Below are 26485 nucleotides of genomic sequence, written 5' to 3' on the forward strand. Positions count from 1 at the left end.
TTCAAGAATGGGCGGAGGATCCGGAGGGAGGTCTGTTGCTGGAGGCTTCGGATTTGTTGCAGGTACTGGTTGTCCTGGTTGGGTCCGAATTATGTTGGTCTGAATGTAGTCTGGAGTCCGTGCGGGGTCAGTCAGTTCCGTAGGCAGGTGCTGAGGAAGGAGATGTGGCTATGGTCACGAGTCTGCTTCAGGACGTGGCTGAAGAGCATCTGGGCAGAGGAGATGACATTGGGGGGTGCAGTGAGAGAGGGACTCACTGAGATCCTTGTAGAGGGAGGAGGAGAGCTTCTTCAAGGTAGACAAGGTTAAGATCAACTAGGAGAAAGTGAGGACTGCAGATACTGGAGACCAGAGCTGAAAAGTGTGGTGCTGGAAAAACGCAGCAGGCCAGGCAGCGTCCGAGGAGCAGGAGAACTGATGTTTCGGGCATAAGCCCTTCTTCAGCTTATGCCCGAAACGTCGATTCTCCTGCCCCTCGGATGCTGCCTGGCCTGCTGCACTTTTCCAGCACCACACTTTTCAACTCTGGTCTCCAGCATCTGCAGTCCTCACTTTCTCCTAGTCTCATTTACCCAAGCCTAGTTCTACACTTCTAACATTCTCATTTCAGAGTGGAGCAAATATTCCTTTTATCATTTCCAACACTTATTCAAAAGCTGGTCCCTTATTTCACATCTCTGTGTGTGATTGTACTGCTCCTACATTTAGTCTCTTTTTTTCAGTATGCAGTTATTAGTGATGTGGGCAAGTCATCATTTATTTCACCTCCCTAAATGCCATTGGACTGAGTGGGCATTTAAGAGTCAACTGCATTGCTGTGAGTGTGGAGTCACATGAAGGCCAGACCAGATAAGGATGGCAGATTCCCTTCCCTGAAGAACCAATTGGGCTTTTGTGATAGTTGATGATGGTTTTGTGTTTACCAATACTGAGACTAGCATTTTAATTCCACATTTTATTCTTTGAATTCAAGTTGTGCTAGCTGTTAGGTTTGAACCCATGCTCATAAGTATTACCTTGAGCCTCAGGATTACTAGCCCAGTGACATTATGAGAAGTGATTAGCCTTTCGAGGGACTTTGTTTTTAGCTATTGAGCACCTTGCAAGGTCGTGATCTCAGTTCCTCACAAATGCAAGTCTGTCTATCGTTAATGACTCCAATGTCGTCAGGCCAATGCCTCTTGTGAATAAGTCGGATCAGAAGGCAGTGATGCTGAAATACATGGATTACATTTGGGATAGAAGGTTACTGAGCTTTAGTTCTTATTCAATCTAATCTAAATCCAAACACAGCGTCCTGCCATGCCAACTGCATCCTTGAAAACACCCAGTTGAAAGTACAAACGTTAAATTAAGGAAGAAGCTTACATACATAATCCCTTCCTAAGCATGCTTCTTCTGATTAGTCCGGTTGTGACATTGACATTCAGTACACACTAACATGGGGGGGGGGGGGGACTCAACTGCTGTCGAATTGAATGGAAATTGGAATCTGGGGTGGTAGTCAAACCTTACAATGTTGAATGGGGGCTGTGGTGGAGGAAAAGGGTATTACGGATCTCTGCTATTGATGAACTCATAAATCAGGAACAAAAGAAAATAATTCATATAACACCTATCACAGCTTTCGGAACATATTGCACCTATTAATTACATTTTCAATTCTGATATACACCAGTCTCCATTGTCAGTCCAAAACAATTCACATTTCTGCTGTGCCTTTTGTGAACACAAGTTGCCTCAGAATTTATAAAGCCAATAATGTAATTTTTCAGATTCTATCTCTGAGGTAATACAGAGGAACGCAGCAGCCCCTTATAATGACTGTTTAAACAATAAGGTTCAAACATCAAAAGAAAATAAAGGACATCAGTGGGAATTGTGTACAGGCCACCCAACACTCATTGTGAGGGAGGGGATTGTACCAAACAGGAAATTAGAAATACTTGCAGTAAGGATACAACAGTTATTGTGGGTGACTTCAATCTGCGTATTGACTGGACAGCAATGCGAGTGGAGGAGGATTTCCTAAAATGTATGAGGGGTGGTTTCCTCAGCTAATATGTCAAGGAACCAACTAGAGAGTAAGTCATCCCAGACTGGGTATAATGAGAGAGCACTAATTAGCAATGTTGTGGTGCAAGATTCTTTGGGGCAGAATATGATAGAATTCTTCATTACGATGGGTCCTGAACTTAAAGACAGCTAACTTTGATGGTATGAGACAGGTATTGGCTAGGTTAAGGTGGCGAAGGATACTTAAGGGATTGACAGATGGGTAGGCAATGGCAGGTATTTAAAGAACACATGGATGAATTGTATATCAACAGCTGTACATTCCTGTCTGTTGTAAGAGTAAAGCAGGGAAAGTGGCTTAAATATGACTCACAAGGGAAGTCAGGAACAGTGTTAAAGCCAAAGCTGGGGGGGGGGGGCTTATAAATTGGCCAGATAAAGCAGCAAACCTGAGGACTGGGAGAAATGTAAAATTTAGCAGAGGAGGACAAAAGGTTTCATTTAGAAAGGGGGGATAGATTATGAAAGTAAACTTGAGGAAAACATAAAACCTGGCTGCAAAAACTTCAATAGATATGTGAAGAGAAAGAGGTAAAAACAATGACTGCAGATGCTGGAAACCAGATTCTGGATTAGTGGTGCTGGAAGAGCACAGCAGTTCAGGCAGCATCCAAGTAGCTTTGAAATCGACGTTTCGGGCAAAAGCCCTTCATCAGGAATAAAGGCAGTGAGCCTGAAGCATGGAGAGATAAGCTAGAGGAGGGTGTGGGTGGGGAGAAAATAGCATAGAGTACAATGGGTGAGTGGGGGAGGGGATGAAGGTCAGGGAGGAGAGGGTGGAGTGGATAGGTGGAAAAGGAGATAGGCAGGTAGGACAAGTCAAGGAGACAGTAACTGAGCTGGAAGTTTGGAACTAGGGTGAGGTGGAGGTGGGGGAAATGAGGAAACTGTTGAAGTCCACATTGATGCCCTGGGGTTGAAGTGTTCCGAGGCGGAAGATGAGGCGTTCTTCCTCCAGGCATCTGGTGGTGAGGGATCGGCAGTGAAGGAGGCCCAGGACCTCCATGTCCTCGGCAGAGTGGGAGGGGGAGTTCCCACTCTGCCGAGGACATGGAGGTCCTGGGCCTCCTTCACTGCCGCTCCCTCACCACCAGATGCCTGGAGGAAGAACGCCTCATCTTCCACCTTGGAACACTTCAACCCCAGGGCATCAATGTGGACTTCAACAGTTTCCTCATTTCCCCTTCCCCCACCTCACCCTAGTTCTAAACTTCCAGCTCAGCACTGTCCCCATGACTTGTCCGGACTTGTCCTACCTGCCTATCTCCTTTTCCACCTATCCACTCCACCCTCCTCCCTGACCTATCACCTTCATCCCCTCCCCCACTCACCCATTGTACTCTATGCTACTTTCTCTCCACCCCCACCCTCCTCTAGCTTATCTCTCCACGCTTCAGGCTCACTGCCTTTATTCCTGATGAAGGGCTTTTGCCCGAAACGTCGATTTTGAAGGTCCTTGGATGCTGCCTGAACTGCTGTGCTCTTCCAGCACCACTAATCCAGAATGTGAAGAGAAAAAGACTGGTGAAGACAAATGTAGGCTCCTTACAGTTAGAATCAGGTGACTTCATGATGGGCTACAGAGAGATGGCAGACCAGCTGAACAAACACTTTGGATATGTTTTCACTGAGGAGAGCACAAATAACTTTCAGGAAATGTGAGGGGACAGAGGGTCAGGAATGAAGGAGGAACTGAAGGAAATCCTTATTCATCAGGAAATTGGGGAATTCAATGAGATTAAAATCTAATAAAATCTTTATGGCCTGATACTCTGCATCCCAGAAGTACTTAAGGAAGTGGCCCTAGAAATAGCAGAGGTATTGGTCATCATTTTCCTGCATTCTGTAGACTCTGGAAGAGTTCCAATGGATTAGAGGGTAGTTAATGTAACCCTACACTTTAAGTAAAGAGAGAAAGAGAAAACAAGGGATTATAGGCCTTTTAACCTGATATCCATGATGGGCAAAATGCTGGAAGCAATCATTAAGGATGTAGTAATTGAGCATTTGGAAGGCGGTGGTCCTAGTCAGCATGTATTCTCTAAAGGGAAATCGTGCTTGAGAAATCTTCTGGAATTTTTTGAGGATGCGAACAGTAGAGTGGACAAGGATGAATCAGTAAAGGTTGTGCATCTGGACTTATAAAAGGCTTTTGACAAAGTTCCACACAAGAGATTAATAAAGAAAATTAAAGCTCATGGTATCAAAGTAATGTATTGACATGGATTCAGAACTGGTTGGCAGAGAGGAAGGAGAGAGTTGGAATAAATGATCCTTTTCAGAGTGGCAGGCAGAGAGGAGTGGGGTGCCACAGGGTTCAGTGGTGGGACCTCAGCTGTTCACATGATACATTAATGATTTGGATGAAGGAATTGAATGCAAATCTTCAAATTTGCAGATGACACTAAGCTGGGTGGCCATGTGTGCTGTGAGGAGGATGCTAAGAGGCTGCGGGGTGACCTGGATAGACTGGCTGAGTGGGCAAATACTTGGCAAATGCAATATAATGTCGATAAATGTGAAGTTATCCACTTTGGTTGCAAAAACAGGAAGGCAGATCTGAATGGCGGCAGTTTAATAAAATGTGAGGTGCAACGATATAATTAGATCCCCTACAGTGTGGAGACAGGCCCTTCAGGCCAACAAGCCCACACTGATCCTCCAAAGGGTAACCCACCCCGACCCATTTTCCTCTGACTAATGTACCTAACACTATGGACAACTTAGAATGGCCAATTCACCTGACTAGCACATCTTTAGACTGTGGGAGGAAACCAGAGAACCTGGAGGAAACCCACGCAAACGCAGACAGAATGTGTAAATTCCACACAGACAGTTGTCTAAGGTTAGGATCGAACCTGCATCCCTGGTGCTGTGAGGCAGCAGTGCTAACCACTGAGTCACCATGTTGCCCCATGTCATGGTGTCATGGTGGAACAGTCACTGAAGCTTTGCATGCTGTGAGGGTGCAGTGAGGAAAGCTAATGGCATGCAGGCCTTCGGAGTAAGGATTGCTTGCTGCAGTTATACAGGGCCTTGGTGAGGCCCTAAGTATCGCAGTTTTGGTTCCCCAGTCTAAGGACAGAAATCCTTACCATTGAGGGAGACCAGACTGATTCCCAGGATGGCGAGACAGACACATAAAGAAAGACTGGATCGACTGGGCTTGTACACGCTTAAATTTACAAGAATGGCGGGGGTGGAGGGGGGGGTGGTGGGGTGGGGGAGGGTGGTGGGGGGGGTGGTGGTGGGGGGGGATGTCATAGAAACAGAAACATTCCTGATGGGACTGGACAAGCCAGATGTGGGAAAAATATTCCTGATGTTGGGGAAGTCCAGAACGAGAGGTCACAGTCTAGGAAGAAGAGGCAAGCCATCCAGGACTGTGATGAGGATGGATTTCTTCACTCAGAGAGTGGTGAAGCTGGGGCATTCTCTCCCACAGGAAGCTGTGGGGGACAGTTCGTTAGATATATTCAAGCGGGAGTTGGATGTGGCAGCTAACGGGATGAAGGGGTATGGAGAGAAAGCAGGAGTTGGATAATAAAAATGCATGATCAGCTGTGATCATATTGAATGGTGGTGCAGGTGTGAAGGGCCGAACAGCCTACTCCTGCAGCTATTTTCTATGTTCGAAGGACCAGTGTTGGCCTGGGCACCAAAGAGAATTCCTCCATTCCTCTTTGCAATAGTGCCATGGTATTTTCACACTAACCTGAGAGGGGAATTGGGTTCTTGTGGAGTAACATGTTAATGCAAATCTGTCAGTCATGTAACCATGAGTGGCCGCATGGCATGAACAGGTGAGTCTGAGAACAAGAAAGAAGCAATATTGTATTTAGAGGGGCAAGTAAAAATATATATAAAATGAATAAGGAGTTGAAATTAGATTCCATCCTCCTTATTCATGATAGAGGAGAGCAGACAAAAGTTACCAACTGAATAAACACTTGCAGGCAGGTTCCATTATCATGATCCCAGGTCAAACCCCAGGATAAAATCTGACTTAGTACATACTTTGGACTTACTTGGTTTTAATAAGGCAAGTCTTTCACAAACAAACAATGCTATTGATTCAGGTTTTGCCAGCAAAATGGCAGATTATAATCGAAAAGAAATGAAGATAAAATAGAATTCACATATTATGCAAATTTTAAAATTTTGAAGCATCTGGTAAAATGCAATTTCCGATCCCATTAAACTCAAAAACATTCCCCTACAGTACACACACCAGAGACAATTCCCTCCTCTTTCTCATACGTAGAGCTTAATCTAATTAAGCTTCAATTCACTTATTTGATTCATCAAGAACTGACGTTAGGTTTTCTCAGCTTCACGTAATCCCTTCTGAGCTCTAGCCAAACATTTTTGGTCCAGACCTTTTAAATTAGTTGTGGTAACCACTTTCTTAACAGTCCTAAACTACCTCTCTTTCTCAGGCGCAACTTTTATACACACCCAAACTTCAGCCAAGACTTCTGTAAAAGAGTCAAACTGAAGCCCCAAAATGTTTTCAAAACTATGCATGCTCCCCCAAGCAAATTAAATGCTTTTAATTGAAAGCCTAACATAGGATCATGTTTACTTTGATGGTTTGTAAATTCTCCCAATGTAAATAAATTTCCATTAGTCTCCCAGACTATCCCTCTCAGGCTGTTTTAAAAGGAATAGCCATTGCTCCAGAAAAACCTACAAATCAACTGTTAAACCCCTTCAGACAAACAAGCAAAATCCACACATCACTCATGCAAGTTCCAAAATTCAAAATAATTGATATTAAAATACATAGAAATCACACACCTTACATCACACGACTGAGTGCTTCTTGTCTGGATTGAGGTTTATTTTGGATATCATTGGCTCCAAACCAGGAATTTGCTCAAATGAAAACACCCTTTGACTGCCAAATACAATAAGTGCACAGTTCAATGATACATCAGTTAACAGATGCAACATTCTGCCTTAATTGTTTGATTTTCCAAGAGTTGAAATGTGTGGCGCTGGAAAGGCACAGCAGGTCAGGCAGCATCCAGGAGAATCGATGTTTCGGTCATAAGCCCTTGAGTCCAGGTGGGATAAGTCAGTTGCGTCGGTAGTTGCTGAGGAAGGGGATGTGGCTGTAGTAGCGGGTCTGCTTCAGATCATGGCTGAAAGAGCTTCAGGGCAGAGGAGATGACCTGGAGGGTGCAGTGAGAGAGAGACTCACTGAGATCCTTGTAGTAGGAGGAGGAGAACTTCTTCAAGGTAGGCATCCTTGGAAGAGGCTTCGCAGTAAGGTTACAGTGACTAGGAGAAAGTGAGGATGCTGGAGATCAGAGTCAAAAAGTGTGGCACTGGAAAAGCACAGTAGGTCAGGCAGCATCTGAGGAGCAGGAGAGTCAACGTTTCAGGCATAAGCTGGAACTAAGCTTCCTTACCAAAAAACAGGCAGTCGGGTAGTCAGTCCACTTTCTGCTGTTCTCTTCTTTAATAGCTGAACAACTATTTCCTTAAATCACCTTTGACTACAGCCACAGCATCAACTGCCCTGAATTCAATGAATACTGTGCTGAGTTAGGTCCCTGCTTCCTGCTTTGCCCCGTGCGCACTTTCTTATTGGCTCAATAGAATGATAGCAATAGTCCACGGTTGATCCATTTTTCACCCCCAGCAATCCTTCCTCAAGCAGAAGATTGGCCAACTGTCTTTGGGACTGTTGTCTTTGGTAATTTCATCTTGTCCTGGTGTAGGTTCTCTTTTACCCTCTTTGTCTGTATTATTTTGTGTCAGCTAAGACTCACTGTCTGTCACAACTTCTAACAAGCATCCATTACACAGGATCAATTATGCAGTACAACATTTCTACTGATTCAATAACATCTGAAGCAAATCTTTATTACCTTCATCTTGAACCACAAAACATAAATTTGTATGTTTGCAGTCCGAGATATGGAACACAAGGAAAAATCACCTAAATCTAGTGGCTCTACCAATCCTCAATAAGTTTGGACATTATGCCAACAACTTGCAATTATGAGCAAAACCCCTCCCTACATTTGTAATTTTAAACACAACAATGACCCACACACTGAAGAGAATGGGATAAACTAAGTCAGATGTAAAGTCAGACTGGAATATGATAGCAGATGTCCCTTCCTTGGTCTCTCAAACCACTCAGTTCAACATTATCCAAAATGCATCTTGGACATAGAATGTTACAGTGCAGCACAGGCCCTTCAGCCCTTGATGTTGCGCGGACCTGTGAAAATAATCTGATGCCGATCTAACCTGCACCGTTCCATTATTATGCACATGTATGTCAACACCCATTTAAACGCCCTTAACGTCAATGAGTCTATTACAGTTGCAGGCAGGCCGATCCACCCCCTTACGACTCTCTGAGTGAAGAAACTACTCCTAACATCTGTCCTATATCTATCACCCCTCAATTTAAAGCAATGTCCCCTTGTGCTAGCCATCAGCATCTGAGGAAAAAGGCTCTCTCTGTCCACCCTATCTAACCCTCTTATTATCTTATATGTCTCAATTAAGTCACCTCTCAACCTTCTTCTCTCTAATAAAAACAGCCTCAAGTCCCTCAGCCTTTCCTCATAAGACCTTCCCTCTGTATCAGGCAGCATCCTAGTAAATCTCCTCTGAACCCTTTCCAAAGCTTCCACGTACTTCCAACAATGCAGTGACCAGAACTGTACGCAATACTCCAAGTGCGGCTGTACCAGTGTCTTGTACAGCTGAAGCATGACCTCATGGCTGCGAAACTCAATCCCTCTCCCAATAACTGCCAACACACCATCTGCCTTCTTAACAACCCTATCAACTTGGGTGGCAGCTTTCAGAGATTTATCTACCTGGACACCGAGATCTCTCTGTTAACCTCTGACAACATTGTACATTTATGAAGATTCAGCCTGAATAACGTGCTCTTGATTGAGTATTGTATCCAAAATGTTCTGATTCTTTAAGAACAGTGCTCCCATTGCAGCCATGACAAATGTACTTAGACAGTAACAATCTACTTGGTAGATGACAATTTACCTCCCTGCCAATGAGCTACCTTCAAGTTATGAAGAGTCAACGACAGAAGGAGAGGCAGGAGTGAAATGTGGATCTGACCAGACAGATTCTCTTTCCGAAAGGGCATTACTGAACCATTCAGGTTAAATCAACAATCTGCATACTTTCCAGTTCATTCTTTTTTTCCTGCTGCTGCAAATGACCAGTTTGTTTAATTTAATTTTACTAGTTGTCGCAATGAGAAATGGGCTCCCACATATTCGGTCACTCAAAGGTATTTGAAAGCTAGAAACTTTGAAAATGGGAGCAGGAGTAGGCCACTCAGTGCTGCTCCGCCATGCAATATGATGATGGCTGATCATTCAACCCTGTACCCTGTCCCTGTTATCGCCCTGTGTTCTTTGAACATTTTAGCCCTAAGAGCTATATCTAACTCCTTGAAAACATTCAATGTTTGGGTCTCAACCACTCACTGTGGTAGAGAATTTCAGAGTCTCACCACTCTCTGGGTGAAAAATAAAATTCTCCCCATTTCAGTCCTGAAATGGTCTAACCCCAATCCTTCAACTACATTCATATTTTTTTTTCCCTTAAAGTCAACTTCCATTGCCCAGTCTTTGGAGATGATATGAAAAGGGCAACGTGTAAAACTGAAGGTGATATCCATCAGTAAGTGCTGAAAAACACTAAGTTCGAGTCTTAAATACAGAGGGAAAAATGCAAGCAAATCTGAAGGGAACTACAGTTCACAGAGAGTTGTTTAAATACACAGGCATTTTATTGCATGTGTAGGTGTGGGAATCAAAATTTAAATTGCCCCATAACTATGAGCACACATATAATCGAAAAAGATTTGGAATCATGTTGCACAGCGCAACTATTATCCTCCCGCATCTCTCTATTGTTCTGTCTCCATGGAAACTAAACAGATTCCTGAAGCCAATCTCACCGCCTATATTGAAGAGACCTTGCTAACTGAGGGATCAGATGTTCAGGCCTACATGGCAAAGCAACAGGGTGAGCAATGCACTGCACCAGCTATATAGTCAGAGAGCCATACAGCAAGAAAACAAGCCCTTCGGTCTAGCTAGACCAAGCCTACCTAGACCTGTCTGTCTGCACTTGATCCATACTCCTCCAAACCTTTCTTTTTCATGAACTTATCCAAATGACTCTTAAATGTTGCACTGTACCTGCATCCACCACTTCCACTGGCAGTTCATTCCACACACAAACCACTCTGTGTAAAAAAAAATTGCCCCGGTCCTTTCTCAAATCTTTCTCCTCTCACCTTGAAAATATGCCGCCTTGTATGAATTACCCCACCCTGTGAACAGACCTTTGCTATTCGTCATATATATGTGCTCCTCATGATTTTATAAACCTCTGTGAAGTCAGCCTTCAACCTCCTAGCTTCCAGTGAAACAAAGTCCCAGCCTACCCAGCCTCTCCTTATAACTCAAACCTCCAATCCCAGCAGCATTCTGGAAAATCTTATCCAGTTTAATAATATCCTTCCTGTAACAGGGCAACCAGAACTGCACACAGTACTCCAGAAGACATCTCACCAACATCCTTTACAACCTCATCATGACTTCTCAACTCCTGTACTCAAAGGTCTGAGCAATGAAGGCAAGCATGTTAATCACCTTAATCACTCTGTCTACGTGTGATGTGAATTTCAAAGAATTATGTACATGGTCCCTTAGGTCTCTCTGTTCTACAACACTACCCAGGGCCCTACCATTAATTATATAAGTCCTGTCCTTATATGTATCACCAAAATGCAACTGAGCTACCTGATGCCCACAACAACTGGCATTAACATTCCACCGTGAACACAGTAGGGCTTCTATTGGAGTGCCAATCGATAAAGTTTGACATTGAGCCACTTCAGGGCAGGTGCAAGGACGTTTGGGCAAAGAGGTCAGTTTGTTAAGAAGAGAAGGATAGAGAGAGATGGAGAGTTAGAGATGTTTCGGGAAAGCACTCCGGGTAGCGTCTTGAAGCTTGAAGGAAGGTGGGACATTGTAAACAATTCGGTTCCTTTCCAAGGCTCAAGATGCGGGTATCAGTGGCAATGCCAACATTTCCGGTGCTTCCTCGCTGGCACCGGTAAACAATTTTTAAAAAGCATCATAGAACATAGAACATTACAGCACAGTACAGGCCGTTTGGCCCTCAGTGTTGCGCTGACCAATGGGCATCACATGAGGGTCATCTCATGTGATGTCGGCTTCACTGGCTAGGTCAGCATTTATTGCCCATCCCTAAACTGAGTGGATGGTTAGGCCATTTCTGAAATATTACTGACCAGACCGGACCCTCTCACATATATTTTAAGAAGGGAGACGAGACAGCAATTTTTTCTTATTCTAAAAGTGAATGTGAAGCGTGTGTTCCAAATATAATGTGACTGGTCAAACTACTCGATGCTAATCAAAACACAATTTATTTATCCTATAGTTAAAATACAACTGAAAGAAAGAGGAACCTAGAATAACTTAACTATTGGAAACCCTAACTTAATAATAGATAAAGTGCCCATTACTAATTAACTGTTCTAACACAGTCACGTCCCAAAAAACACACAGCTTGGCAATGACATAAATTCAGACACAGATTCTCACATGCAGTTCTCCAATCCAGGAAACAACATCAGGAGAGATTTCAGAGAAAGTAGCAGCGAGGAATCATTCAGCTGAAGCTTTTGGGGGCCAACTCTTCTGAGACCCCAACCAGCTTCTGACTGCTCCAGCTAAATTAAACCAGAAAGCCTGGTCTGTGAGAGCTGGCCACTTCCCTTCCATGGTTCCAACTGTTTCAAAAAAAAAATCTAAAGACCTCCTAACTCGTTTACTCAAGCCGTTTCCAGTGGTCAGATCGGTACCTCTGCCTTTACAACCTCTCTTCAAAAAAAACCAAAAACAAGATAATTGGTTTAAAGTGACAGCGAATCACAGAGGATAGTTAAGAGCCAACCACATTGCTGTGGGTCCAGAGTCACATGGGAGCTGTACCAGGTAAAGATGGCACTATCTTTCACTAAAGGACATTAATAAACAAATTGGGCTTTTTTTTTCATGATCATTCCAGACTTTTAAAAAAAAATTCTTGAACACAACTTGCACCATCTGTCATGGAGGGATTCAAACCCAGGTCCCTAGATTAGTGGTCAAGTGAAAATCCCAGTCAGCCAACACCACTCCATAACTTGCTCATGCTTTTAAAAATCAATTGTGTCCTTGTGGGACAGAAACCATATTTAATCTGAGTGAAGGATGGCACAACTTCAATGGATTAGTTGTGTTTGTGTGACAAACTGGCTGCTTTGCACTAATACTTATTGGCACCATCGTTTTACTCCCAAAGGTTTGACAATGAATTCAAATTGCCAAGGTACGATAATCATATCATCCAGATTACTGGTTCAGTTCTGTAGTCATCACATCACCACATAGTTTGCAAAATGCCAGCCTTGTAGTATGTGACTGAAACTGGCTTTCTGAATATGGCTTTGATGCCATTCCTGTGATTGGTCCATCGGAGCTAAGGCTGGTGTTGGAGGTTTCTCCATTGACTTTCCTTTGAAAGTGACCTCAAATCAAAGCAGAAGGACCCAAAGGTTTCTGAGCATTAACATGCATCGTAATGATCAAGGTTTGCCTTTCGTCACTAGATTCTCAGTTATTAGCGTTGATTTTAAGACATTGGTACAAATGGCTTAGTGCAGGTCTCCTTCAAGTAGCAACTGCTGGAGAAAATAAGCAGGTCGGAAAAAATGAATCAATGTTTCAAGTCCAAAGACTCTTCTTCGGATCTGGTTCATTTCGGAGAAATGCAATTGTACTCAGTGTCCTGGCTGGGCTTGTCATAGTCACGTAGCCTCTACTTCTTCTGTAAAGTCCATTATGTGTATCTGTGGTAGCTATTGACATCCATTGCCTGAACCATGCTGTATGGAATGACGCAGCTGAAAACGTGCATTTTCAGAGCTGTCAGAGAGTCAGCAACTGGAAGAAACAACAATGAAAAGGTTTGAGGAGACACCAGCCCCTGCGACTTTGGATGAATCAAAACGGCTGTGAAGTTTTTACTCCATGCTGCTGTGGGAATGAAAGGAAAATCAGACAGAATAGGACTTTGATTCCACTTTCAGCGGCAAAATTAGAAGTAGGAACAGAATTAATTGGAAGAACAGGTGAGTATTTAAGTGTTTCAACCTTACTGTAAGTGCTGGGGAGAAAATGCTCCCAGTCACCTTACATCTAGCTGCCTGTATCCTGCTAAACAAGAACACTCTTGCTTCCGCACTCCCCCAGCCTCTAAGCTGCAAATGACTTCTCTCGATAAATACACTGATAAACTGAAACAAGGGAACCTTCTTAAGCTGCACCAACCTCCAGCACATTGTAGCCCGCTCTGCACTGTCCTCCACCAGACTGTTATGGTTAAGTGTCTGTCACTTCGAATTCCTTCTTTGATCTGATGCAGTAAGTGCATTTTTAAAATCTTTCTAAACGCATTGAATATAATTTAGTCCTAAGTGCCAAGCAACACATTTCTCTGAGCTACACCTTTCTGCAAACATGTCTCCAGCTTCACAGCTCACCAGTTGTTTTATGAACTCACCTTTGTAGCTGACGGTCTCTTAAAGCAATATGATGATATCTGTTTTAATTGCAATAGATGTCCATATGCTTCAATAGCATTTACCTCAATTTTCTATAGTTAAACTTTAAGTTCTGAAAGCCAGACAGAATATGCAAGAACACATAACCCATTAACCTTAACCCATTGGAAGGCTGTGACCTACAGTTTAACATAATGCTCAGGGGACCCTTGCTGTGTGTGGTGTACATTAATGACTTGGAAGTGAATGTAGACGGTATAATTAATAAGTTTGCAGATGACTAACAAAATTGGTGGTGTTGTTGATAGTGAGGAGAATGGTTTTAGGCTACAGTCTGATATTAGAGTAATGGCAGATAGAATTTAATCCTGATAAGCGTGAGGTGATGCATGTTGGAATTTCTAATAAGGTAAGAATTTACACTATGAATGACTAGATTAGATTAGATTACTTACAGTGTGGAAACAGGCCCTTCGGCCCAACAAGTCCACACCGCCCCGCCAAAGCGCAACCCACCTATACCCCTACATCTACCCCTTACCTAACACTACGGGCAATTTAGCATGGCCAATTCACCTGACCTGCACATCTTTGGACTGTGGGAGGAAACCGGAGCACCCGGAGGAAACCCACGCAGACACGGGGAGAATGTGCAAACTCCACACAGTCAGTCGCCTGAGGCGGGAACTGAACCCGGGTCTCTGGCGCTGTGAGGCGCCCTCGGGCGTACTGAGGAACAAAGGGACCTCGATGTACAAATTCATAGATCCCTGAAAGTGTCAGACAGCGTAATGAGGAAGGCAAATGGGCTTCATGAGCTGAGGCTTAGAATATCAGAGCAGGGAAGTCTGGTAAAGTCTTGTTGCAACTTTATAGAGTATTGTTTCAGCCACAGATGGAATACTGATCTTAATCATGAGAAAATCAGGTTCCGGGGTTGAATGGCCACTATGTTTCTTATGGTTGAAAAAAAACAAAATACTGTGGACGCTGAAATTTTTTTTCTTTATTCATCTATAGAATGAAGGTGTCACTGGTTGGGTAGTATCACCCAAAGCACAGTTGAGAATCAACCACATTGCTGCAGGTGTGGAGTCACATGTAGGCCAGACCAGGTGAGGATGGCAGTTTCTTTCTCTAACGGGCATTTTAGAACCAGATGGGTTTTCCCCAACAAATGACAATGGACTCATGGTCGTCATTAGATTCTTAATTCCAGATGTTTATTGAATTGAAACTCCACCATCTGCCATGGCAGGATTCAAACCCAGGTCTCCAGGACATTGTCTGGATCTCTGGATTAACAGTCCAGTGATAATACCACTCGGCCATCGCCTCCACTGAGTCTGAGACAAAGGCAGAGAACACTAATAAAGCTCAGCAAACTGGGTAGCGAATGTGAAGAAAGAAACAGAGTTACTGTTTCGACCAGTTTTGCTGAAGAAGCGATAATTCAAAGGAAGGGATCAATCAAAGCCCTCTTAAAACTGTCCCTACATTCACTGAGACAAACATAACCTCTTGCGCAAACACAGGAAAATATATGCAGGCCCACATTTACATGGAACCAATCCACCTCACCCAGACTCCCAACCTGAAGGGTTGCTCCTGCTGCTTAGGTAGTGACCTTGTGGTATTATTGCAAGCCTACCAATATGGGCATCCTAGGTGAAGTTCTGGGGACCTGGGTTCAAATCCCAGTGTGGTAAAATTTGGCTTCAGTAAAGGTCTGGAATTACAGGTCCATTGATGACCTTGAAAACATTGCTGAGGGAAAGAATTCTAATGCCCATCTCTACCTGGTCTGGCCTGCATGTGACTGCAGACCCACAGCACTGAGGTTGGCTCTTGCCCCCACCCTCCTGGGGCAATTAGGGATGCACAATAAATGCCAGCGATGCCCACATTCCACGAATCAATTAAAGAGGAAAAATAAAAGTGATAATCTGAAAGAAAAAAAGGTGGAAGCAGCAGGCACGGTGTGCAGGAGCTGGTAAACAGTCAGGAACAACAACATCGATCAGGTCAGAAAGAAAATGTGGTTGAAAATTTTGATGGGAGACAAATCTTGAATTGTTAGGCTATGTAGCAAACCACCTGGAAATCTGGTGGAGGTAGGTTCAATTGAAGCATTCAAGACAGCATTGGCTGATTATTTGGACAGAAAAGGTGTGCAGGGAACTGGAGAATACACAGGAGTTTAGTGCTTGGCTATGAGGCTTGTTAGAAGAGCTAGTCAGAGGCAATGGACTGAACGGCCCACTTTCACACTGTGATTCGGTTAAAAAAAAGTCATTTGACATCTGGAGGAATGTGTGAAAAGAGACAGAGAGAGAGAGAGAGACAAAGCTGAGCCCCAGTTGAAGAAGTCCAACTGAGCTAGATTAAAAGATTGGGTCTACGGTCTAATGGGAGAGCTGCCAACAGCCCAGCACTGTTAAATTATATGGCCCAGAACAGAGAATGACTGCAGAATTACAACACGATGAAGACATAAAATGTGCCCCAAGCCACCAATAAAGGAACAGCCGCAGTGAAGATATAACTGGACGGCTGTGAAATGCTTCAAAGAAGTGGAAGATTAATGAGCACCCCCTCCAATAATGCAGAGTCAGAGTGAAACAGGGTGAGCTGATGTTCAAAGTGCAGTTGGAAAAGAAATACCAACATAACACCATAATAAATGCAAAAAGAGAGAGAAAGTAAAAAAGAAACAAATGGAGCAGTTGAGCTCCAGCTCAGGGGTCTTACTCTGTCGCCATCTTGGAAGGTGTGAGACTGCTGAGGGCTTTCGTGGTACAGTGATAGTGTCCTTACCTCTGAGCCAGGAGACCTGAGCTTAAGACCTTTTTGACACCATTTCTGAGGAGGTTGATCAGACAGCATCTCCAAACGGAATAGTGTTTTCTTTTGTTCATTTATTGATTTTGCAGCTTCAAAAATACAAAAACTCTGGATTTTTTTTCCATATCTATTACCTTGGCATTAGACTTTTCAAATTCCAAGGACAGCTGCTTACTTAATTTTGGGAAAGGCTTCTATTTTCCAAATTCTATTTTTATGGGCTGTCCGTCAGGGAACAGAGATAAATCATACCTGAGAACAGTTTGTGGATATGTTCACTTTGACCAGATTCAGATCCCTTCAACTCCTTTCACTCAGGACACTCAGTCACAGGAACCAGAGTAGGCCATTCAGCCCCTTAAGGTTGTGCCACCATTTAATTAGATCCTGTGGATCTGTGCGTTAACTTGATCAGCATCCACTGAGTCTATGACCCTTATTCCCTGGCTTAATAACATTAAATCCATTGTTCTCAGATTTCAAACACTTTTCAAATTTCACCAAATTTTTTGTCGGAGAGAATCCAGATGTGAACTTGTTACCTTTGTGTGAAGCACACGTAAGAAGTTAGAACGAAGAGCTGGAGTAGGTCATTCAGCTCTCGAGCCTGCTCTATAATTTAGTACAATTGTGGCTGATCTCATTTTGGCCTTACCTGCACTTTCCCGCCCACTCTCCATAACCCTTCAACCTATTGCTGTCTATCTCCTCCTTACATTTACTCAATGTCCCAGTATCCATTGCACTCTGGGACAAAACATTCCGCAGATTCATGTCTCATTGAGAGAGGTAATTTCTCCTTATTTCTGGTTTAAATAATGTTATACTTTATACTAAAGCTATGACCTCTTATTCTCAATTGCCCCATGTGAGGAAACATCTTCTCTACATCTAGGTTATCAATCCCCTTTGACCATTTCATAAACCTTGATTAAATCTCTCTCATTCTTCTAAACTCTAGTGAGTGTGGGCCTAAATCTCTCCTCATGAGACAAGCCATTTATCATTGGAATTAATTGAGTGAATGTAACCAGAGGGGCTGCTGGGAAGGAAAGTAAGCGACCATATATATTAGCAATAAGGCAGCTAAACCCGAGGCACTACAACTGTAGTGTCTCCCACCCACCCTCCTCCTCTAACCAAGTCAATAAGGTACAGTTCATTTCTAAGCTTCCTTTATTGAATATAAGTTTATTGCTTGATTTTATAGCAATTGAATTAAGCATTCTTGTTTCATATTGTGTGGGCGTTCAGGTAAGTGGGGTATGGATGCTAGGGCAGTTGCTTGCTCCTCCTGCAGAATGTGGCAGGTGAGAGACATGACACACGCTGGCTACATCTGCAGGAAGTGCACCCAACTCCAGCTCCTTGAAAACCGTGTTAGGGAATTGGAGCTGGAGCTGGATGAACTACGGATCATTTGGGAGGATGAGGGGGTAATTGAGAGGAGTTACCAGGAGTTGGTCACTCCTGAGGCTCAGGATAAGGAGAGATGGGTTACAGTCAGGGGGAGGAAAGGGGACAGACAGACAGTGCAGGGATCCCCTGTGAATATTCCCCCCAACAATAAGTACATGATTTTGGATACTGCTGGGGGGGGATGACCTACCAGAGGAAAGCCATAGTGATTAGTTCTCTGGCACTGAGCCTGACACTGTGGCAAAGAAAGGAAGGGGGCAGAATAGAAAAGCGCTAGTGGTAGGAGACTCGATTGTTAGGAGAATTGACAGGAGATTTTGTGGTCAGGATCGGGATTCCCGGAAGGTATGTTGCCTCCCTGGTGCCAGGGTCCAGGACGTCTCTGATCGGATGTATAAGGTTCTAAAAGGGGAGGGCGAACAACCAGAAATCGTGTTACATATTAGCACCAATGATATAGCCAGGAAAAGGATCGAGGATATAAACAGTGATTTCAGGGAGTTAGGGTGGAAGCTGCAGAGCAGGGCGAACAGAGTAGTGTTCTCGGGTTTACTACCGGTGCCACGAGATAGCGAGGTGAAGAACAGGGAGCTAGCGCAACTTAACATGTGGCTGCGCAGCTGGTGTAGGAGGGAGGGCTTCAGATATGTAGATAATTGGGATGCCTTCTGGGGTAGGTGGGACCCGTACATGAAGGAAGGGGACCAATGTCCTGGGTGGAAGGTTTGCTCGAGTGGTTCAGGAGGATTTAAACTTGTATGGCAGCGGGGTGGGAACCTGAGCTATATACCGGAGGTGAGAGTTGATGAAGATGAGGCAATAGCAAGAGGTAGCACAGCCAGTGGGAAGGAATTTCCTGGGAAAGAACCAAGGGATCAGTTAAAGTGTGTTTGCTTTAATGCAAGGAGTATCGGGCATAAAAGTGATGAGCTTAGAGCATGGATCAGTACCTGGTGCTATGATGTTGTGGCCATAACAGAGACGTGGGTTTCTCAGGGGCAGGAATGGTTGCTGGATGTTCCAGGGTTTAGAACATTTAAAAAGAATAGGGAAGGAGGAAAAAGAGGAGGGGGTGTAGCACTGCTAATCAGAGAGGGTATCACAGCTACAGAAGTTACCATTGTCGAGGAGGGTCTACCTACTGAGTCAGTATGGGTGGAAATTAGGAACAGTAAGGGAGCAGTCACCTCATTAGGGGTTTACTACAGGCCCCCCAATAGCAGCAGGGAGATGGAAGAAAGCATAGGTCGGCAGAGTTTGGAAAAATGTGAATGTAGTAGGGTAGTTGTAATGGGTGACTTTAACTTTCCCAATATTGATTGAAACCTCCTTCGAGTAGATGGTTTGGAAGGAGCTGTTTTTGTAAGGTGTGTTCAGGAGGGTTTCCTAACTCAGTACGTTGACAGGCCGACGAGGGGAGAGGCCATTTTGGATTTGGTGCTCAGCAATGAGCCAGGGCAGGTATCAGATCTTGCGGTGGGAAAGCATTTTGGTGATAGTGACCACAACTGCCTCACATTCTACATAGCTATGGAGAAGGAGAGAAGCAGGCACAATGGGAGGATACGTAATTGGGGAAAAGGAAACTATGATGCTATCAGACGTGAGTTGGGAAGCATGGACTGGGAGCAATTGTTCCATAGAAAGGGCACTATAGACATGTGGAGACTGTTTAAGGAACAGTTGTTGCGAGTGATGCACAAATGTATTCCTCTGAGACAGTCAAGAAGGGGTAAGATAAAGGAACCTTGGATGACGAGAGCGGAGGAGCTTCTCGTCCAAAGAAAGAAAGCAGCTTATGTAAGGTGGAGGAAGCAAGGATCTTGCTCAGCTTTAGAGGATTACAGGCAGGCGAGGAAGGAGCTCAAAAATAGTCTGAGGAGAGCCAGGAGAGGGCACGAAAAAGGCTTGGCAGGAAGGATTAGGGAGAATCCAAAGACATTTTACACTTTTGTGAGGAATAAGAGAGTGATCAAAGAAAGAGTAGGGCCGATCAGGGACTGCATAGGGAACTTGTGTATAGAGTCTGAGGAGGTAGGGGAAGCCCTAAATGAGTTTTTTGCTTCTGTCTTTACTAAAGGACCTTGTAGTGAATGAAACGATTGAGGAGCAGGTAAGCATGCTGGCATGGATAGAGATTGAGGAAGCTGATGTGCTGAAAAGTTTGACAAACATTAAGATTGACAAGTTGCCAGGGCCAGACCAGATTTGTGCTCGGCTGCTTTGGGAAACGAGAAATGTGATTGCGTCGCCGCTTGCGAGGATCTTTGCATCCTTGCTCTCCACCGGAGTCATACCGGAGGACTGGAGGGAGGCAAATGTAATTCCTCTCTTCAAGAAAGGCAGTAGGGAAATCCCCGGCAATTACAGACCAGTCAGTCTCACGTCTGTCATTTAGATTAGATTAGATTAGATTACTTACAGTGTGGAGACAGGCCCTTCGGCCCAACAAGTCCACACTGCCCCGCCGAAGCGCAACCCACCCATACCCCTACATCTACCCCTTACCTAACACTACGGGCAATTTAGCATGGCCAATTCACCTAACCTGCACATCTTTGGAGTGTGGGAGGAAACCGGAGCACCCGGAGGAAACCCACGCAAACACAGGGAGAACGTGCAAACTCCACACAGTCTGAGGCGGGAATTGAACCCGGGTCTCAGGCGCTGTGAGGCAGCAGTGCTAACCACTGTGCCACCTTGCCATCTGCAAGGTGTTAGAAAGGATTCTGAGGGATAGGATTTATGACAATCTGGAAGAGCATGGCTTGATTAAATGCTAGTGTGCTTCCAATTAAACCTGTTGGACTATAACCTGGTGTTGTGTGATTTTTAACTTTGATTAAATGCACAGAACAGGCCCTTCAGCCTACGATGTTGTGCCAACCATTGATCTTCATGTGAGGTAAACCTAATGTACGAACCCTCAAATTTCTGTGACCATATGCATGTCCAGCAGTCTCCTAAATATCCCCAATGACCTTGCTGCCACAACTGCTGCTGGCAACGTATTCCATGCTCTCACAACTCTCTGCGTAAAGATCCCACCTCTGACATCCCCTATATACTTTGTGAGGTGCAGGTCATGCCTCACAAATCTTATTGAGTTCTTGGAGGATGTTACTAGACAAGTTGATGAGGGTCGAGCGGTGAATGTTGTGTATATGGACTTCAGTAAGGCATTTGATAAGGTTCCCCATGGTAGGCTCATTCAGAAGATCAGGAGGAATGGGATACAGGGGAACATAGCTGTCTGGATACCGAATTGGCTGGTCGACAGAAGACAGCGAGTGGTAGTGGAAGGAAAGTATTCTGCCTGGAAGTCAGTGGTGAGTGGTGTTCCACAGGGCTCTGTTCTTGGGCCTCTACTCTTTGTAATTTTTATTAATGACTTGGATGAAGAGATTGAAGGATGGGTCAGCAAGTTTGTAGACGACACATAGGTTGGAGGTGTCATTGACAGTATAGAGGGCTGTTGTAGGCTGCAGCGGGACATTGACAGGATGCAGAGATGGGCTGAGAGGTGGCAGATGGAGTTCAACCTGGATAAATGCGAGGTGATACATTTTGGAAGGTCGAATTTGAAAGTTGAGTACAGGATTAAAGACAGGATCCTTGGCAGTGTGGAGGATCAGCGGGATCTTGGTGTGCAGGTACATAGATCCCTTAAAATTGCCATCCAAGTGGATAGGGTTGTTAAGAAAGCATATGGTGTTTTGGCTTTCATTAACAGGGGGATTGAATTTAAGAGCCGTGACATCTTGTTGCAGCTCTATAAAACTTTGGCTAGACCGCACTTGGAATACTGTGTCCAGTTCTGATCGCCCTATTATAGGAAAGATGTGGATGCTTTGGAGAGGGATCAGAGGAGGTTTACCAGGATGCTGCCTGGAATGGAGGGCTTATCTTACGAAAAGAGGTTGACTGAACTCGGATTTTTTTCAGTGGAAAAAAGAAGGAAGAGAGGGGACCTAATTGAGGTGTATAAGATAATGAGAGGAATAGATAGAGTTGATAGCCAGAGACTTTTTCCCAGGGCAGAAATTGTCAACACGAGGGGTCATAGTTTTAAGCTGTTTGGCGGAAAGTATAGAGGGGATGTCAGAGGCGTGTTCTTCACACAGAGATTTGTGAGAGCATGGAATGCGTTGCCAGCAGCAGTTGTGGAAGTGAGGTCATTGGGGATATTTAAGAGACTGCTGGACATGCATATGGTCACAGAAATTTGAGGGTTCGTACATTAGGTTTACCTCACATGAAGATCAATGGTCGGCATAACATCGTGGGCTGAAGGGCCTGTTCTGTGCTGTTCTATGTTCTATGTAACCCTTTCCAACATAACCCCCAAATAGTCTCACTCCAATTTTAAATTGTGAGAGGTTAAAGATGTTGCTCAACTTCCTTGTAGCAGCACCTTACGAGGAAGTTCCACTAAATGGTTCCATTCATCTGAGCAACACCCTATAAACTGCTGTAATCATCCCCTAATATTCTAACCTCAAGGGAATGGAAGCCTAGTCCATGCTTGGTCTCAATATGTTGCATGAGTACCATTCCAGGGAACTTCATTCACTGAGATCTTCCCTTTAAATTCTGGGTCCCTGAGGCACAAGGAAACTATTACCCAGAAAGGGTGAGAAATCAGACTCTTTGTCAAGCCCTCAAGGAGAAGGGGTTTCAGGGTAGCACATGTTGTAGGGTGGAGGAAGTAAGGGGTTCGGCACTGACCGTGTCTTTTTATGTCCTTTGCTTAGAGACAAACATACCAATCCTACAACAAGGATTGGTAGAGTAATGGGGATGCTGTATTTGAAGATGAAATGATGTACAAATGATATCACGGAAGCTAAGAATAGATGTCTGATTCCTACTGTTCACTGCTATAGACAGAACATAAGTTATGAGCCTTCGACCTTACACCCTGGTGAGGGGTTTGTGGTTGATGCACCCTGTAATGTATATATCCATCACTTCATAACCTGTCTCAATCATTGCGTCACCATGTGAAGGATGTGATTGCACTGATGGGGGGTGCAGAGGAGATTCACCAAGATGTACCCTGAGATGGAGCATTTTAGCTACAAAGGGAGGCTGGATAAGCTCAGGTTGTTTACTTTGGAGCAGATAAGTCTGAAAGGGGGACCTAATAGCACAATAATGAGGGGCACAGATAGAGTAAATTGAGAGCAGCTGATTTTTTCCTGCTGAAGAATCAATAACAAAGGGGGCATCATTTTAAAGTGAAGGTCAGCAAGTTTAGATGAGGTTTGAGGAAAATTCTTTTCAGCCAGAGGTTGGTGGGTGCCTGGTATAGCAGTAGCAGTTGAAACAGAACACCTCACACACTTTAAAAAGTATGTGGACAAACGCTTGAGTTGTCATAATTTTCATGACTATGGGTCAAGTGCTAGAAGGTGTGGCTAGTTTATGTAGGTTGGCATAGACTAGATGGGCCAAAGGGTCTCTTCTGTCCTGTATGACACTATGATGATATATCTCAGACACAACGTTTCAAAAGTGGTTTGTGCTGAATGCTTTCTTCAAGAACAAACAGTGGAACATCAGAATTTGCCTTTGAGAATCTCTAATTGATGTCCAGAGGTTTTCCTTATTGATTGAATTAAGCAGAAAAAACAATTGAAGAACATCAGCTTGCAAAGTGGTTCCTTTATGTTTTGCTGACATCTACATATGTTCATGTACAGAGACAAGTCTTCTGCAGGGAAAGGGAACACGTCCCAGCATTATGGCTTTTATGAATTTATCAATGACACGGGGGTTCATTCTCCATGGCAACACCTTGACCAAAAACAGTCAGCTGCCAACCAATCAGTATTCTTTTCTTATGTGTCATAAATTGTTCCTCCCTCTGAAATTTGACATTCTTGTACTAGTCCTGATGAGTGTGACAATTAAGACCTTTAGCACCAGCTTTCTTTTCGCAACAATATTCCTTGCTGTTGTAACCAATTTATGAAGCGCAGGATGTTTCATTAATAGCCCCATCCCTATTAGCCTACCCTGCCACCTCCAGCAGTTTGTTCATATATACACCAAAATCGGCCCACCACCCCACACCCCCCCAAAATAAATCCTGAATCTTTTCAGGATTTTTCCCTGTTATTTCTCTTGTTGGGATGCCCTTGTGTAATGTTCTGCATTAAAGTTGTGTGTGCCTGCTCATTTCACCAACTGTCCTTTTGCAAGTCCCGTACTATCCTCCTCACAGTTCACAACTCTCCCAAGTTTCAAATCATCTGGAAATTTTGAAATTGCTCCCTGTGCTCCAGTGTTTATTTCATTAATTTGTTTCAGGAAGTACTGTGGTTATAGAATCGCAGAATTGCAGAATTGTTAAAGCACGGGTGAATGACATTTGGCACGTTGTGTCTGTACTGGCTCACTCTGCATTTTAGCTCAATGCCAAACTCCTCCCTTTTTCCCCACAGCCCTGCACATTGATTTGAATTAAAATCATCGAATTCCTCCATTAATCACTCAATTGAACATGTCTCTTTTACACTTCCAGGCAATGCGGTCTACACACTAACAGCGCTCTGTGTGTTAGAAAAAAATCTCGCTTCCCATTTAATTATTTTGCAAAACAAGCAAAAGCAGGTTCTTCCTATTTGTTCTATTCAGCCTGCTGAGGATTTTGAAACCTTCTTTTGAATCTCCTCTTAGGAAAATAGCCCCAATTTCCCCAATTGTTCCTCATAATTGAAAGTGTCTCATCTCTGCAACCGTTCTCATAAATCTCTTCTGCACACTCTCTGGTGCATCCCTCCTAAAATGTGTCAAACAGACCTCCAGCCGTGATCTAACTCATGTCTTATGTATGTTCAACAAAACCTGTGTGCTCTTGTACTCTATCTTCCTATTAATGAAGCTTAGAATACTGTTTGTGTTATTAGCAGATATTAACCTGTCCTGCCACCTCTCGTGACTTATGAACACATACACCCAGTTATCACTACCCTTGTACACCCTTTAGGTTTATACTGTTGTCTGTGTTCTTTGCACCAAACAGACTACCTTAATCTCCTCTGCATTGAATTCAGCTGCCACAATCAACTCCACCAATGTGTAAATTTCCTTTCAAAGTTTAACTCTGTTCTCCTATTAGTTTAAAGAACACCCAAATTTTGAGTTGTCTGCAGACTTTGAAATTGTCTGCACAGCAAGATATATATATATATAAATAAAATATATATGCACATTGGGAAAGCAAGGATCCCAATACCAAACTATGGGGAATGCCACTGAAAACCTTAATCCAGCCTGAAAAATGCACATTAACCATAGCTTTCTGCTTCCCACCACTCTGTTAATTTTGTATCCACATTGCTACTGCTCTGTTTATTCCATCATCTATACCCTTCCTTGCAAGTCTGTCATTTGATACTGGAGAGGATGCCTTTTGGCAGTCCATGCACAATACACTGACAGATTTGTCCAAACCGACCCTCTCTGTTATCTCTTCAACAAACTCCAATAAGTTGGACTCAATCGGTCTTTTTCATTGTAGATTTCTATGACTCTTAAGTTGGTCAGACACGATTTTTCCTTAACAAGTCTATCCTGTCTTTTCTGAATAAGGTCATAGATTAGGTATTAAGCTAATCCTTTGTGTACCTAACTGTTTTTAAAAATTAACCCCCACCAAAGTTAAGCTGACTGGCCTGTATTTCCTGGGTCCTCGCGCTGATCCCTGGAGAACTCCAGCACAAACTATGTTCCAGACTGACACCCAACTGTTTTTTCACCATTGCTGCAGTTTGTTCGTCATTTCATCAAATTGGTCTCTTATAGACTCATAGAGTTGTACAGTACGAAAATGGACTCTTCAGTCCAATCAGTCCATGCCAACCATAATCCCAAAGTAAACTAGTCCCAACTGCCTGCACTTGGTGCATATCCCTCCAAATCTTTCCTGTTCCTGTACTTAGCAAAATGTCTTTTAAAAGTTGTAACTGTTCCCACATCCACCACTTCCTCTGGCAGTTCATTCCACACACAAACTATTCTCTCTGTAAAAACGTTGCCCGCATGTCGTTTTTAAAATTTTCTCCTTTCACCTTAAAAATATGCCCCTAGTTTTAAACTCTTCCACCCTTTTGAAAAGACCTTTGCTATTCATCTTATCTATTTTATAAACCTCTATAAGATCACCCTTCCACCTCCACAGCTCCAGCGAAAAACATCCAGCCTATCCAGCCTCTCCTTATAAATCATTCCTGACAACCTTCTGGTAAATCTTTTCCGAATCCTCTCCAGCTTAATAATATCCTTCCTACAACGGGATGACCGGAACTGGGCACAGTACTCCAGAACAGGCCCCACCAACATCCTGTACAACCTCAACATGACATCCCACCTCCTATACTCAAACATCTGAATGATGACGGTGAGCACTGAGCAACAGGAGGACTTGGATCAAGCCATATTGCTGCTCAATCTTCAGTGAGACTGATCACTAAAGAGCAAAACCCTGACGTT

This window comes from Chiloscyllium punctatum, chromosome 3 (assembly GCF_047496795.1).
Source record: "Chiloscyllium punctatum isolate Juve2018m chromosome 3, sChiPun1.3, whole genome shotgun sequence".
NCBI classification, from domain to species: Eukaryota; Metazoa; Chordata; class Chondrichthyes; order Orectolobiformes; family Hemiscylliidae; genus Chiloscyllium; species Chiloscyllium punctatum.